The 15,622-nt window shown below is 47.0% G+C and overlaps 1 protein-coding gene across 4 annotated transcripts in view; it reads right to left on the bottom strand.

The window, feature by feature from the left end:
* Window positions 1-15,622, bottom strand: part of ralgps1 (Ral GEF with PH domain and SH3 binding motif 1) — a 723,987-nt gene that overhangs the window by 132,024 nt on the left and 576,341 nt on the right. The gene's annotated exons all lie outside the window — the stretch shown is intronic.

Raw genomic sequence — 15,622 nt, 5'->3', positions numbered from 1 at the left:
ACGGTAGCATGGTGGTTAGCATAAATGCTTCACAGCTCCAGGGTCCCAGGTTCGATTCCCGGCTGGGACACTGTCTGTGTGGAGTCTGCACGTCCTCCCCGTGTGTGCGTGGGTTTCCTCCGGGTGCTCCGGTTTCCTCCCACAGTCCAAAGATGTGCGGGTTAGGTGGATTGGCCATGCTAAATTGCCCGTAGTGTCCTAAAAAGTAAGGGGGGGGGGGGGTTGTTGGGTTACGGGTATAGGGTGGATACGTGGGTTTGAGTAGGGTGATCATGGCTCGGCACAACATCGAGGGCCAAAGGGCCTGTTCTGTGCTGTACTGTTCTATGTTCTATGTTCTAATATAGAATTGGTAGTTTTCATTCCGCACCGGAATTTTAAAAATTACATAACAGATGTGCAACCTGCTCCTCCGCATTACTACCCAGGCAGCCAAGATATAACAATCTTTATTACTGTCACAAGTAGGCTTACATTAACACTGCAATGAAGTTACTGTGAAAAGCCCCTAGTCGCTACATTCCGGCGCCTGTTCGGGTGCACTGAGGGAGAATTCAGAATGTCACCTAACAAGAAGGTTTTTCGGGATTTGTGGGAGGAAACCCACACAGACATGGGGAGAACATGCAGATCCCGCACAGACAGTGACCCAAGACGGAATTGAACCTGGGACCCTGGTACTGTGAAGCAACAGTGATAACCACTGTGCTACCGGGCGGCCCTTGTAAAATTCTAGCCCCACAAAGAAGGGAATTTGACTCAACGTCACTGAAAACACTCTTACTGGGTACAACCTGGTCTCATTTTTACTCCAATTACCACCATTTTCCTTTGGTGCTATTTTCTAAATCCAACTCAAGCCAACGATTCCTTGCTTCAAAACGTAATCTTTGTAGTTAGCATTAAAATACATCTCGTTTGACAGAAGATCTCACCTAATTTCCCCATTATCCAATTGAATTATACGTCAATGCAAATGAGAAGTACTGGAAATACTCAAGGCAGCTGGCATCTGCAAAGAGAAGAGATGGCTGAAGATTTTGGGTTTAAGACCTTCCTGGAAAATGAGCATTTCATTGTTTTTGGCGATCTGTGTGCCTCAGTCCATGAATTGTAATTTGAACACTACACTCAAAGCCTTTTGTGCCAACTGTAAAACTCACCCTGTAGCTTAGTTGCAAAGTTCTCAAAGGCATTTGTGTTGAGCAATGCAAGGAGGAATGTGTCAACTCCTGTCAGTTCACAGAAAATGAAATCTGCCTGTGGAAACTCACTTCTTGCTTTGATCACAAGTAAAAAGTCTGGGAGATGTGCTCAATTATTAATTATGGGAATAAATCCAAAAAGAAAGATAACTCGTGTGTCATCCCAAGATCAGAATCACAGAATACTACAGTGCAGGAGGGGCCCTTCGGCCCATTGAGTGTGCACCGATGCATGAAAGGTCCTGATCTGCCCCCCCAGACCCTCTTGCCAGCACTTGGCCCATAGCCTTGAATGTTATGGCTTGCCAAGTACTCATACAGGTAGTTTTTAAAGGATGTGAGGCATCCCGCCTCTACCAGCCTCCCAAGTAGTGCATTCCACTCACCACTCTCTAGGTAAAAACGTTTTTACTCAAATTCACTCTAAACCTCCCACCCCTCACTTTGAACTTGCGCCCCTCACAACTGACCCTTCAACTAAGAGGAACAGCTGCTCCCTATCCACCTTGTCCATGCCCCTCATAATCTTGTACACCTCACTCAAATCACCCCTCAGTCTTCTCTGCTCCAGAGAAATCAACACAAGCCTATCCAACCATTCTTTATAACTGAAATGTTCCATCCCAGGCAACATTCTGGTGAATCATCTCCACATTCCTCCAAGTGCAATGACATCCTTCCTATAATGTGGCGACCAGAATTACACACAGTACTCTAGTTGGCCTCACCAAAGTTCTATACAGCTCCAACATCATCTACCTGCTTTTGCATTGATAAAAACGAGTGTCCCGCATGCCTTTTTCACCACCCGATTAACCTGTCCTTCTGCCTTCAGAGATCTATGGAAAACACGCCAAGATCCCTTTGTTCTTCGGAACTACCCAGTGTCAGGCCATTCATTGAATACTTCCTTGTTAAATTACTCCTTCCAAAGTGTACCACCTCACACTTTTCAGGGTGAAATTCCATCTGCAACTTATCTGCCCATTTGACCATCTGTCTATTTCTTCCTGTAACCCGCTAATCATAGAAGAAGAATCCACTTGCTCCCATCTTAGTTCTTCCGTTCATAGACCCCAGGATTCTCCCATTCGGCATCCCATTTCTTACATTACTCCAAGGATTTTTCTTCCACTGTCCTTTATATCCATCAACTCAAGTGAGGAATTTAGTATCAGCCATGAACATCAGTTGCCTTTAACCTACTACCGAATGAAACCACTTATCCAGATCAATCTTTTCCATAACATTTAAGGAACTGTTTCATTTACCTTTATGAGGCCACCTCTCAGATGCTACCTATTGGAGTTGAAGTGCTTTTTCCTGTAACTATCTTTGTAACTCAGAACGATAACACTGAGGATCAGCCTTGTCAATCTTACCCACCTTGCACCTAATGTTTCTGCCTTATACCTGACTGGGCACAGTATTCAAGGTAGTGGGCTCACCAGTGCCCTATGCAATTTGATCAGGACTCCCACTGACGTACATTGCACGGACTTGGTGGAATAGAATTCAACAGTCTATTGACAGTGGAACTCCAGAATCAGGTGGCAAGGCATGTGCTTTCCTACAGCCTGGCCCAGGAGAATTCTCCAACTCTGTACCCAGCAGAAACGGAGGAGGTTTGCCCAGCCAGGAAGACTATTTTAAAAGACAATTGGGATTTACAGTAATCGGAGCTTGGCAATGCAAATATTTGTCACTAGACTCCCAAAGCCCATCTACCAGTATTAGCATTTATGCAGCACGTTTGATGTCCACCGGTCATCTCAAAGCACCTTATAGATAAAGGCGCACTTGTAGTCATTGCTGTAATGTAGGAGAGGAAGTAACCAATCTTGTATACAGGAAATTGCAATGCACTGCAATATAAGTAATGACCAGGTAATCTACTTTTTATGATGTTGACCGAGAGATAAATATTGGCGAGGATGCTGGGGATAAATCCCTGGCTCTTCTCCAAAATGGCACCATGAGAACTTTGACATTCATCAGATAGGGCCTCGGATTAACATCTCACCCATAAAGATGGCATCTCCACCAATGCATCACTCCCTTAGTAATGCACTGGACTGTTAGCTTTGATTTTTGGGCTCATGGCTTGGAGTGGGGTTTGAGCCCAGAAGCTCAGAGGTCAGAGGCAAGAGTGGTACCAATGGGATCAGAGGCTGACATAACAATCCATCAATGATTGATCTCTGTAACTACACTGTAATAGAAATTCAAAAATTCCAGCCAAGTCTTTAATGGTCATTCACTTCCACAGGGCAATGGTAGAATGGGACGCTGCATCTGCCCATGGGGCAGAGCTGGCCAGGCTTATGAAATATAGCACAATGAAGTGGAGAAGCGATGGATATAATAAGGCGCTTGCCGTAGGGAAGGAATGAAGGGCACGGGGAACAGTCTGTCAATGTTCAAATTGTGTTGCAACAGACAAATTAGTAATTCCGAGCGGCATTGAGGAATTATTCTGGAATCATTGCAAGAGTATAAAAACCAGTTCACACTGGTTATTGCGGGGAACTACAGGAATCTGCACTTTTATCCTATAGTATCGGGAATAAACCTGGCTTAAGAAAAAGACTGGCTCTAGATTGATCCTTCCCTCAATAGATGATTGGTAGATTTTACACAATCAACCCAAAAAAATGAGGACGTAGGTATGGAATTCAGTGAGAGAGAATGAGAGGTTCTTGAGCAAATTGACATAGTGAGTGACAAGGTATTGGAGGTTTTGGCAGGCTTAAAAGTGGACAGATCTTCAGATCCGGATGAATAGTGTCCCAGTCTGCTGTGGGAGGTGAGGGAGGAGACTGCAGGGGCTCTGACCCAAATTTTTAATTCCTCTCTTGCCACAAGAAGCCATGCCCAACAAATTTGATTGAAGTTTTTTGAGGAGGTGACCAGGTGTGTAGAGGAGGGTAGTGCAGTTGATGTAATTTAGATGGATTTCAGTGAAGCCTTTGACAAGGTTCCACATGGAAGACTATAAAGAAGGTAAATGTGAAGTAATACATTTTGGAAGGGGAAATTTAACAAGGAAGTATTCAATAAATGGCCTGACCCTGGAAAGTTCTGAGGAAAAACGTGACCTTTGCATGTTTGTCCATAGATCTCTGAAGGCAGAAAGGCAGGTTAATAGGGTGGTGAAAAAGGCATATGGGAAACTTGCTTTTGTCAACCGAGACGTAGGGCGTGATCGTCCCGCCACACTGCGCTGGAAAAACAGCTCGCCGCGGTGCGGCGTGGCCGGTGAAAGCCAGGAGACCCCGCTCCCAGGATCTACTCGGCTCACAATACCTCGCGGGATTTACCGCAATCTTGTGAGAAGGTGAATCCCACACACAATGATCGGGATCAAATCTGCTTATCAGAGTGAGGAAGTATTCCTTATTCTAATGTGCAGATTCCGAAGATACCTGAGACTTTTGGATTCAATCACTTCGCCTCTGGGATCTCGGGCGAGCGCCGTTTGATACTGGGCCCTGCAAACGGGAAGGACCAGATGGAACGGCACTTGTGGGGGTCTCCAAGGGGATCGGAGGCCCCCAAATGCATGCCCTTTGGGTAGGGTGGTGATGTACCATCAATTGAACGCGAGACGAGTTGCTGAACAAAAGTATGGCTTTAATATACTATATGTTAAGCCCTGCGGTTGATTACAGTAGAAGGATGACCGCCGGGAGTACTGGGTATTTATACCCCGCCCTGGAGGAGGGGTTAGCTCAGCCTCTCGACCAATCGGGGAGCCGTCATATGACTGGTCTCAACCAACCGGTTGAGAGGCACATGACTGACCAGGGCCAATGGTAAACCGGTGTTCTGCACCAATGGCAGGCAGCTATGCTAATAATACCACCACAGGTGGTACCCTTGCACTGCTGATGCCACCTGGGACCCTGGTAGTGCCAGCCTGACTCCTTGGCAGGTGTTGGGGGGTTCGGGGGTCGCTCCCATATTGCGTTCGGGCTCGGGATTATTTTCAGAGCCTCAGAGTTTTCAGAGCCTCAGAGCTTCCCGTTGTAACAAACGGGGCTATGTTCGGCCGCGAGTTCCCCGTTGAGGCCCCTTATTCAACACGCGCCGCCATGTTGAATAGCCAAGTGTTTCTGGGCTCTGCGAGTGACAGGAAACACGCAGCAAAACTCACTCGCTCGGGGACTTTGTTCCCTTTTGGGAAGATTGCACCCATAGATTACAAAAGCAGGGCAGTCACTTTCGAATAGAACTCTGGTGAGGCCACAGTTGGAGCACTGGGTGCAATTCTGGTCACCTCATTATAGGAAGGATATGATTGCACTGGAGGGGGTGCAGAGGCGGTTCACCGGGATGTTTTGATTTGATTTGATTTATTATTGTCACATGTATTAGTATACAGTGAAAAGTATTGTTTCTTGCATGCTGTACAAAGCATATCGTACATAATGAAGGAAGGAGAGACTGCAGAATATAATGTTACAGTTACAGCAAGGTGTCGAGAGATCAACTTAATACGAGGTAGGTCCATTCAAAAGTCTGATGGTAGTAGGGAAGAAGCTGTTCTCGAGTCGGTTGGGACGCGACCTCAAACTTTGGTATCTCTTTCCTGACAGAAGGAGGTGGATGAGAGTATGTCTGGGGTGCGTGGCGTCCTTAATTCTGCTGGCTGCCTTTCTAGGGCAGCGGGCATGTTGCCTGAGATGGAATATTTAAGTAATGAAGAAAGGTTTGATAGGCTTGGGTTGTTTTCATTGGAGCAGAGAAGACTGAGGGGTGCCTGATCGAGGGGTGCCTGATTGAGGTGTACAAGATTATGAGGGGTATAGACAGGGTGGATAGGGAGCAACTGTTCCCCTTAGTTGAAGTGTCAGTCATGAAGTACACGTTCAAGGTGAGTGATAGGAGATTTAGGGGGGGATGTGAGGAAAAGGTTTTTTACCCAGAGGATGGTGACATTCTGGAATGCACTATTTGGGTGTGTCGTACAGACGAATTGCCTGACATCCTTTAAAAAATACCTGGATGAGCACTCGGCATGTCATAACATTCAAAGCTCTGGGCCAAGTGCTGGCAAATGGGATTAGGTCGACAGGTCAGGTGTTTTTCACGTGTCGGCACAGACTCGTTGGGCTGAAGGGCCTCTTCTGCACTCTATTTCCTATGAACCCATGCACCTCCTAATGGCTGGGTAGAGACCCGTACAAGAAGGCCCATACCTGCAATCAATGAGTGTTTGATCTGGCGGCAACGATGGGTTGGTGGAGGGGGGTAGAGTTGGGTGGCGGGACTGGTTCACAGTAAAAACGATTGCGTGGGGGAAAAGAAAAGGAAAATAATCTTTTTAAAATTCTCCTGGCAAGCGTAGGGCTCCACGTGTCCCTTGTGGAAAGGCTATTAGGAACTCACTTTGGGAGCTGCCTGATGTGTGTGAGTTATGGTTTGATCGCATTCAGAAAGAGGCGCAAAATTATCACCCATGAGCAACCTCCTCTGGAATGCGGAAAGCTGCATGTGGCGAACTATTATTACGTGGCGTTTTCCAAACGTCAGTGCTTTGGCAGATTTGTCTCATAAACTCGTTTTAAAGAAAACACACAGTTCTTTAAAGGATTACATCAAGCAGGTTGTAAGGTTTTAAAGGCTGCTGCACTCTGAGATTATTGTGCTACATGCTGCAATGAAGACACAAACAGATGTGGCAGTTCAGACTCTTTAATACAAGTGATTTTAACAGCCCCTATTAACTCCTGTGGAAAGTTCCAATCATCTCGTCTCCCATGGCCTCAGCCTGCCCATACAGTACTGGTTGGAATCGCATGCCAGTGACACCTGTAAAATATTCCTGCTGCCCAACAAACGTGATGTTCTTTGTTTGCAGAGATTGAATGTCTTAATGCTTGACTGTGCCGGCGCTGAGAATGACTGAAAGCTTCATTGTGCCTTCCCCACAGGTCTGAAACTTGAATTCTGCCCCTGTTCTCCAAACCAACAGGCTTACGTGACCAGTGTCTATAACTGGCTACAAAACCCCTGATGCCGAATAAAACCTTAGGCCTGACACTGTCGACTCCTTGCCTACGCTGAACATACGGCGTGCCCAGAAAGGACACCAAGGTCCAGCTTTAGTGTGTGGTCGTTGGGGCATTCAGAGGAATACATTCCTCCCCCCCCCCCCGAGGAATACATTTCCCCCACCCCCATTTTTTATTCTCATTTCCTGTGTGCGGGTTTAATGCTCTATGTCTTATCCGGGAGCAACACTGCGGCTAATTTTCTCCCATCCGCGCGCTGATGGAATTTTGTTACGTGTGCACCCAACATCAAAAGGTAAAATTAGCAAAATACTGCGGATGCTGGAAACTGAAACAAGAGGACACAGGAAATAACTCAGCAGGTCTGCCAGCGTCTATTAGGAGAGAAACAGTTAACGCTTCGAGTCCATAGACTCTTTCAAGAGTCTATGGACTGGAAGTGTTAACTCTGTTCCTCTCCTAATCGATGCTGGGTGTTTCCAAACATCCATAAGTAATGTGTGCCACCAGTGGAAACAAAATACCTATACAATAAATATTTTTTTCTAAAATGTTACCAAGGTATGAAAGAAGAACACCACTCTCAGTCATTGTCACGGTAAGATGCAAGTCCACGAATTATTAGATTTTGGAACTTGATTTTAAATTTACCATGGGAGCATGGGGCAGCACGGTAGCACAGGGTTCAGCATTGCTGCCTCACAGTGTCAGGGACCCGGGTTCAATTCCAGTCTTGGTTGACTGTGTGGAGTCTGCATGTTCTCCCCGTGTCTGCATCAGTTTGCTCAGTGTGTTCCAGTTTCCTCCCACAGTCCAAAGATGTGCAGGTTCGGTGAATTGGCCATGCTGAATTGCCCTTAGTGTCCAAAGATGTGCGGGTTAGATGGGATTACAGGGGTAGGGTAGGAGATTGGGCCGAGGTGGCGTGCACTTTAAGGGGGTCGATGCAGAGCCAATGAGTCGAATGGCCTCCTTCTGCACTGTAGGGATTCTATTCTATGAACTCACGACCTCTAGCTTTCAAGTTCAGTACCATAATCACTACACTGCCATTTGAGAGGCATTTGTTAGATTTTATATTGCAGTTTATATTCTAGGCATTTGACAGAAAAAAAGTTGAATTATGGCCCCTCATACATGCCACTCAATGCCAATTCTTGCCCCCAAGCCACTCCCCATTGCCCCTCTCTCAACTCAATGCCAACTTTTGCTCCATCTATTCCCATTCACCCAGTATGCATCATGCACATAACCAGTCATATAATAACAATGGCAAGCGTGGAACTATTGAGAAAGAAAACACCCATTCGGAAATATCCTTGGAAACTGTTGTAACTACAACCATGTAAAAGTGTTCATCAAATAGTGCTAAAGTTTTAATAACACAATAATGAGAGGTGGAGACCTTTGCACCCCTGTAGACAAATAAAAATGGTGCAACGATTGGCTGCAGCCCTATCCTTCGCCAACTGGCTTTCTGGAATAGAACAGAAGTGCTTGAGTAGAGTTACCAATATTTCCAACAATTCCACATTGTGCTCTAAATACTTGTGGATACAGTTAAGGAGGTTGCATGAGCTGGATGATACATTGATGCATACTTTTTATTGATGCACTTATTCTGCTGCACAGCCATGATTTAAATCATTTACTTCAATAACTTAACCCAACAAGCTAATGCACAAAATGGGATGGGGTGTACTGTGCTTGATCCGATGGTAAATCTAGGCACTTTATGAAACATATCCAGCTTAGTCACTTTGGCTGTTCAGTTACTATCATAAAGCCAAGGCACAAAGTTTATATAAACATGTGTAAGTTTGTGATGGTGCAGACTGATAACGGATTAATATTCCTGGAAGAGAATCTCTGGAGGCTAAAGGTGAACGGTTAATGAGTCGGCCATGTTTAAGAGAATTCTCAGTGCGTAAAAACATTAAGATTTTTTTTTGCTTTGTTCCTTCAGCCTTTGGCTTCACTCCCATGTTTCCCCCACAAAAAAAATCACTTCAGAAATGTTCCACAAATCAAGTTAGCGCTGTCTCAGCATTATTTCGCAAAGGCAAAGAATACATGCTATTCACAAACCTTGTCCCCCGTGCCTCGTTGTCTCAACACAAATGTTGAGCATGGTATATAGGAACCTCCCTCACTGTTTCAGACAAAGCCAGGACTTTCAGTAACGAACATATTATTCTTTCTTTGAACACAACTTGCCAACCAATTTCTTGCAATAAATGACACGCCAGTAAGCTTATTGTAAATAAGAGTCAACATTGAAATTATTTCAACAATTTGATCATTAATATTACACGGCAGCAACTTCCCACAGATACAGCAGCTGACATTCATTACGTAACAAGAGCCTCGAAGGTCAAAGTAATGGAGCAGGAAGCTGAACATCCACGCATTGAAATATTACCACACTGTTGAACTAATTCACTCCTTTCTAAGAGTTTATTTCAGTGCGGTTAATGTCATCTCATTTTTCCAGCCATTTCGAGCTGTTCTAATTGTCGGGAGAATTGAAAGCCATCTAGCCAAATATTTGGATTCCGTGCTAACTTGAATCCACACTTTCCACCTCAAGTTATACCTGAAAAATGGCCCAGAAACCTTAGTCTGCCTATATCAACGCACTGCACTTTTGACAGCAAATGTAGTGAAATGAGAAACTGCTGTATCAAATATTCATTAATAAACGGTAAAGTCGCCATTGTGCTGACGGGTGGTAATTTCACCACACAAGGTTGAGAAGGCGGGGCCTTCATGAATAACCTCAGCCGGTATGGGAATTGAACCCGTGCTGTTGGCCTCACTCTGAATCACTAACCAGCTGTCCATCCAACTCAGCTAGTATACTCTTCACTGTAACAATTGGGCTTCCTCTTAAATGTATCTAATTTTAAAAATTTTTGTGGGATATGGGCATCGCTGGCAACGCCGGCATTTGTTATCCATCTCCAATCACCTTTGACCGGAGTAGCTTCCTGAATCATTTCAGAAGGCAGGTAAGAGTCAACCACATTGCTGTGGTTCTGGGTCTGGAACCACATGAAGGCCAAGCCAGGTAAGGATGGCAGATTGCCTTCCCTTTGTCGGGCAGCGCGGTAGCATAGTGGTTAGCACTGTGTCTACACAGTGCCAGGGTCCCAGGTTAGATTCCCTGCTGGGTCACTGTCTGTGCGGAGCCTGCATGTTCTCCCCGTGTCTGCATGGGTTTCCTCCGGGTGCTCCGGTTTCCTCCCGCAGTCCAAAGACGTGCAGGTTAGGTGGATTGGCCATGATAAATTGCCCTTAGTGTCCAAAAAGGTTAGGAGGGGTTATGGGGTTAAGGGGATAGGGTTGAAATGAGTCTTAAATGAGGTTTAAGTGGGTCGGTGCAGACTCGATGGACCGAATGGCCTCCTTCTGCATTGTACGGTCTATGTTCTAAAGGACATTTTAGCGCGACAAATAGGTTTTCAATGACCTGCTTTCAATTCCAGATTTATTAATTTACTTCAAATTCCACCAGCTGCCATATAGTGGGATTTGAACCGATGTCCCCAGAGGATTGGTTGGATCTGGCCATGAGGGAGGCACAAGGGAGGTAGTGGATGCATTGGTTAGGATATTTCAGAATTCCTTGGACTCTGGAAGAGTCCTGATGGATTGGACACGCTAATGGTGACTGTAGTAATCCACGGGAGGCAGGAGTTCCGTCACCACACCAATATTTATTTACAATAACGATATTACAGGAGCAGCTACAAACAGTGCTGCTAGTAGTCCAGTCAACTTAAGACTCTCACAAAGCCTACACACGTGATTATATGGGGCCCCTCAATGAGCTATCATTGAGGGAGCTCATACTCCAATTGGCCAACCAATAAAGCCAATTGGAGTTCATTACACCCCTCCCCCCCAAGGTCCGAGGAATTCCTGCCAGCTGGCATTCCTCTGAGCTTCTTCCTGCTCCTCATGTCTGGGTCTGTCACCTCTGTGTCGTCCGCCGGGTCTTTCTCCGAAGTGGGCAGGGTGTACCTTGTAGGTGCCCGTCTTTCCCTTGACGACCTCCTTGGAAGTTGTTCTTCCTCCTCCTCGGGGAGAGGTGTCGCGGCGGCCTCGTCGTGTGTGACCATCTCCGACTCTGATGACTGGATGACGGGGTCTGGAGAAATTGCTCGGGGCTGGGGTGTGGGTATCCTTTCCGTCTGGGCTATCCCAGCTGGAGGCGGTCCTGCTTCGCCTGCCTCCAGGTGTGGTTCCGCTGCCCTTATTTGGTCTAGGTGTTTCTTCAGCACCTTACCTCCTATTGAAACCTCATAGGATATGGGCCCTGTTTGGGACCCTTCCGTGTCTTTGACCCACGTTGGTCCATTCCCATAATTCTTGACCCAAACCGGTGCCCCCACTTGGAAATGTCTCTGCTGCCGACTATTATCATGCCCCCTGCGTTGGGCCTCCTGTTGTTTCTCCACTTTCCCCGTTAAATTTGGGAAAAGGAGACTCAGCCTCGTTCGCAGCCGCCTTCCCATTAAGAGTTCAGCTGGCGGTATGCCCATTATGGAATGCGGTGTGGTCCTGTAATCAAACAGCCAGCAGGAGAGCTTTGTGTCTATTGACGCTGCCGGCTGCTTCTTGAGTCCCGCTTTAAGTGTCTGGACCGCTCTCTCTTCCAGGCCGTTGGTCGCTGGATGGTAAGGGGCCGTTTTGATGTGACGGACTCCGTTTTCCTTCAGGAATTTTCCAAATTCTCCACTTGTGAATGCCGTTCCGTTGTCCGACACCAATACCTCCGGAAGTCCATGTGTTGCAAACGAGGCCCTGAGCTTTTCAATTGTCGATCCTGTGCTTGCCGTGTTTACCCGGTGGACGTCCAACCATTTGGAGTGGGCGTCCACTATCACCAAAAACATTGAGCCCATGAAAGGGCCGGCGTGGTCAATATGCAGGCGGGTCCACGGTCTGCCTGGCCATTCCCACGGGTGCAATGGCGCCGTTGGTGGCACTCTTTGCCCCTGTTGGCACTCCTGGCACCGACGTACCAAGGCTGCTATGTCTGTGTCCAAACCTGGCCACCAAACGTAGCTTCGAGCTAGCATCTTCATTTTAGACACCCCTGGGTGTCCGTGATGTAACTCAGTTAAGATTTCCTGACGGCCCTGACCTGGGATGATTACCCGGGCTCCCCATAATAGGATACCGTCTTCTACGGTTATTTGGTCCCTTCTGCTCCAGTATGGGTGCATCTGGGGATCCACTGGTCTTTCCAGTTCCCCTGTTAGCAGTAAATGCTTCATCTTGGCTAAAACTGGGTCTTTTTGCGTCCACAACCGAATATGTTGTGAGTCTACTGGTAGGGTGTCCAAAAAATTTAGAGTCATTACTGTCTCCTCTACTTTTGGTATTTGCGGCGGAGTGTCCGGGAGGGGAAGTCTGCTCAAAGCATCTGCATGTGCTACTCGCGTTCCCGGTCTGTGCTCCAGAAAGTATCTATATGCCGCCAGTAGCAACGCCCAGCGTTGGATTCTAGCTGATGCAATCGGGGGTATTGACTTGTCTTCTTTTAATAACCCTAATAATGGCTTATGGTCCGTCACTATGGTGAATTTCCACCCGTACAGATACTGGTGAAATATTTTTACTGCGAATATCACCACTAGTCCTTCCTTTTCGATTTGGGCGTACTTCCTCTCAGCCATTGCCAAGGTTCTCGAAGCATAGGCTACTGGCCGTTCTTCCCCATTCCTTCCTCTATGGGCTAAGACGGCTCCTACCCCGTTGGGGGATGCATCACAAGTGACCACCAACTCCTTCCTTGGGTCATAATGCTCTAGGACATTTTCGGATGTCGGCTGTTCCTTAATGTCCCTAGATGCTCGGTTTTGGCGGGCGGACCATTTCCATTCTTGCCCCTTTTTTAGTAGCTGGTGGAGGGGTTCTAGGATGGACGCCCTATTTTCAATAAAAGGTTACCAACCCTAGAAATGATCGTAACTCCTGGACTGTGGTGGGAGCTGGGGCTTCTTTTATTGCCCTTACTCTGTCTTCTAATGGATGTAAGCCTGACTCGTCTACTTTATATCCCAGGTACGTCACTTGTGGGGCCAGAAAAACACATTTTTCCCTTTTTAGCCGTACGCCTGCCTTTGCGAAACACCTGAGCACTTCCTCCAGGTTCCAGGTTCCTTAAGTGTTCCCTGTTTGTCCTACCCGTGATTAAGACATCGTCCAAATAAATCGCCCCCTGCAGAATATTTTCCATCGTACGCTGGAATATAGCACAGGCTGATGACACTCCAAAAGGTAGCCTAGTATAACGAAAAAGGCCCTTCAGGGTGTTGATCGTAGCGAACTTCTGGGAGCCCTTGACCAGTTTTAACTGCAGGTAGGCGTGGCTCATGTCTAGTTTCGTGAACAAAAGCCCACCTGCCAATTTGGCATATAGGTCGTCTATTTTCGGGATTGGGTATTTGTCCAGCAGTGCGTATTGTCTGTTTGAAATCTCCACAGAGACGTATCGAGCTGTCTGGCATCAAAATTGGTACCACCAGCGCTGCCCATTCCGAGAATTGTACTGGTTTGATAATGCCATCGCGCCGTAATCTTTCTATTTCGTCATCTACTTTCTTCCTTAATGCAAAAGGTACCGGCCTGGCCTTACAAAATTTTGGAAGGGCTTCTGGGTCCACGTGCAAAGTTGCTTTGGCGCCTATGATTTCCCCCAAACCTTCCTGGAAGACCTCCGGGTATTTTTGGAGTACTCCACTCAACTGCCCGCTTCCACTCTGGAAAATTTTCATCCAATCTAATTTTAGGTCTTTCAGCCAGTTCCGTCCAATTAAGCTCGGTCCGGAGCCCTCTACTATCGTCAACGGTAATCGGAGCAACTGTTTCTCATATTCCACAGTTACACGAGTCGTGCCTAGAACTTCCAGGGGTTCCCCCGTGTAGGTTTTAAGTTTCGTCGATGTTTTTGTTAGGGTTAGTGGCTGGAGTCCATCTTTGATTTTTCTAAATGCTGCCACTCCCATTACTGATACGGCCGCACCCGTGTCTATTTCCATTATTGTCGGCCGTTCACCCGTGGGGTAATCCTAATGGGTTCTGCTTTCTTCGTTGTAATATTATATAATTGTTCCCCTTCGGAGGAGGATGGGGCGTCTAGGTTGTGTACTTCCCTGCGTCCCCACCTGCTATTCCTCTTTTGCCACCTCCTTCTAGGGTTTCTGTCGCTGTTACCCCACTCTGGTGCCAGAAATGGTCCTTCTCTGTTGGGGGAGCCTCAGCCGGTACTTCCCTCTGTCTCCAGTTAGTCCTGGCAGACTTGGAGGCAGTTCTGGGGTTTTCCTTTTTCCCTCTATTCCTCAGGCTTTTCCTGAGAGCGGCTATCTGGTAGCAGGACCCGTTGTGGTAGTCCCGCTCACAGGTTTCTACCTCCATTGGCGTGCCCTGTAGTTCCTGCGCCCCTCTTGCTGCCTTTTCTAGGGACAGTGCGAGCTGTAACGCCTGCCTGCAGTCTAGCTCCTTTTCCGCCAACAGGCGTTTCTGTATTGTGAGCTCTTTTATACCATACACTAACCGGTCCCGAAGCATTTCATTTAGCGTCGGGCCGAACTCACATTTTTCCGCCAGCCTTCTCAGGCGGGTCAAGAAATTCGTGACTGACTCTCTGTCTTCCCGCTTCGCTGTGTAGAATCTGTACCTACGCAAAATGAGGGGTGGTTTTGGGTCGTAGTGCTCTTTCACCAATTCCGTTACTTCTTGGAAAGTTTTCGTGTCCGGCGCACCGGGATAAGTCAGACTACGTATAATAGCGAAAACAGAGGGTCCGCACGCCGACAGCAGGATAAGCCGTCTCCTTTAGTCCGTCAGTATATCATTTGGCCGGAAGAAGTACATTCTCTCCACATACTGGGACCAGTCCTCAATAGCCGGGTCGAATGCCTCTAACCTCCCAAAAAACGGTATTTTTAAAATGGCAAGGCTTACCCTCCGAGTGCGGCAGCTGGTCTCCGCAAAATTCATAGTTTACCTCGTCGCCACTGTAGTAATCCACGGGAGGCAGGAGTTCCGTCACCACACCAATATTTATTTACAATACCGATATTACAGGAGCAGCTACAAACAGTGCTGCTAGCAGTCCAGTCAACTTAAGACTGCTCACAAAGCCTACACAGGTGATTATATGGGCCCCCACAATGAGCTATCATTGAGGGAGCTCATACTCCAATTGGCCAACCAATAAAGCCAATTGGAGTTCATTACAGCGACGCTCCTATTCAAAAAGAGAGATGCAAAAAGTAGGAAACTATAATCCTCTGTGGTGGTGGTGAAGTTGCTGGAATTAGTCATTAAGGAGGAGATAATCGATGGAGTGCCACAGGGGTCAGTCCTTGGGCCTTAACTGCTTAC

This window comes from Scyliorhinus canicula, chromosome 21 (assembly GCF_902713615.1).
Source record: "Scyliorhinus canicula chromosome 21, sScyCan1.1, whole genome shotgun sequence".
Classification (NCBI taxonomy): Eukaryota; Metazoa; Chordata; class Chondrichthyes; order Carcharhiniformes; family Scyliorhinidae; genus Scyliorhinus; species Scyliorhinus canicula.
The sequence above is the reverse complement of the archived record's forward strand: the minus strand, read 5'-3'. Positions and strand labels throughout refer to the sequence as shown.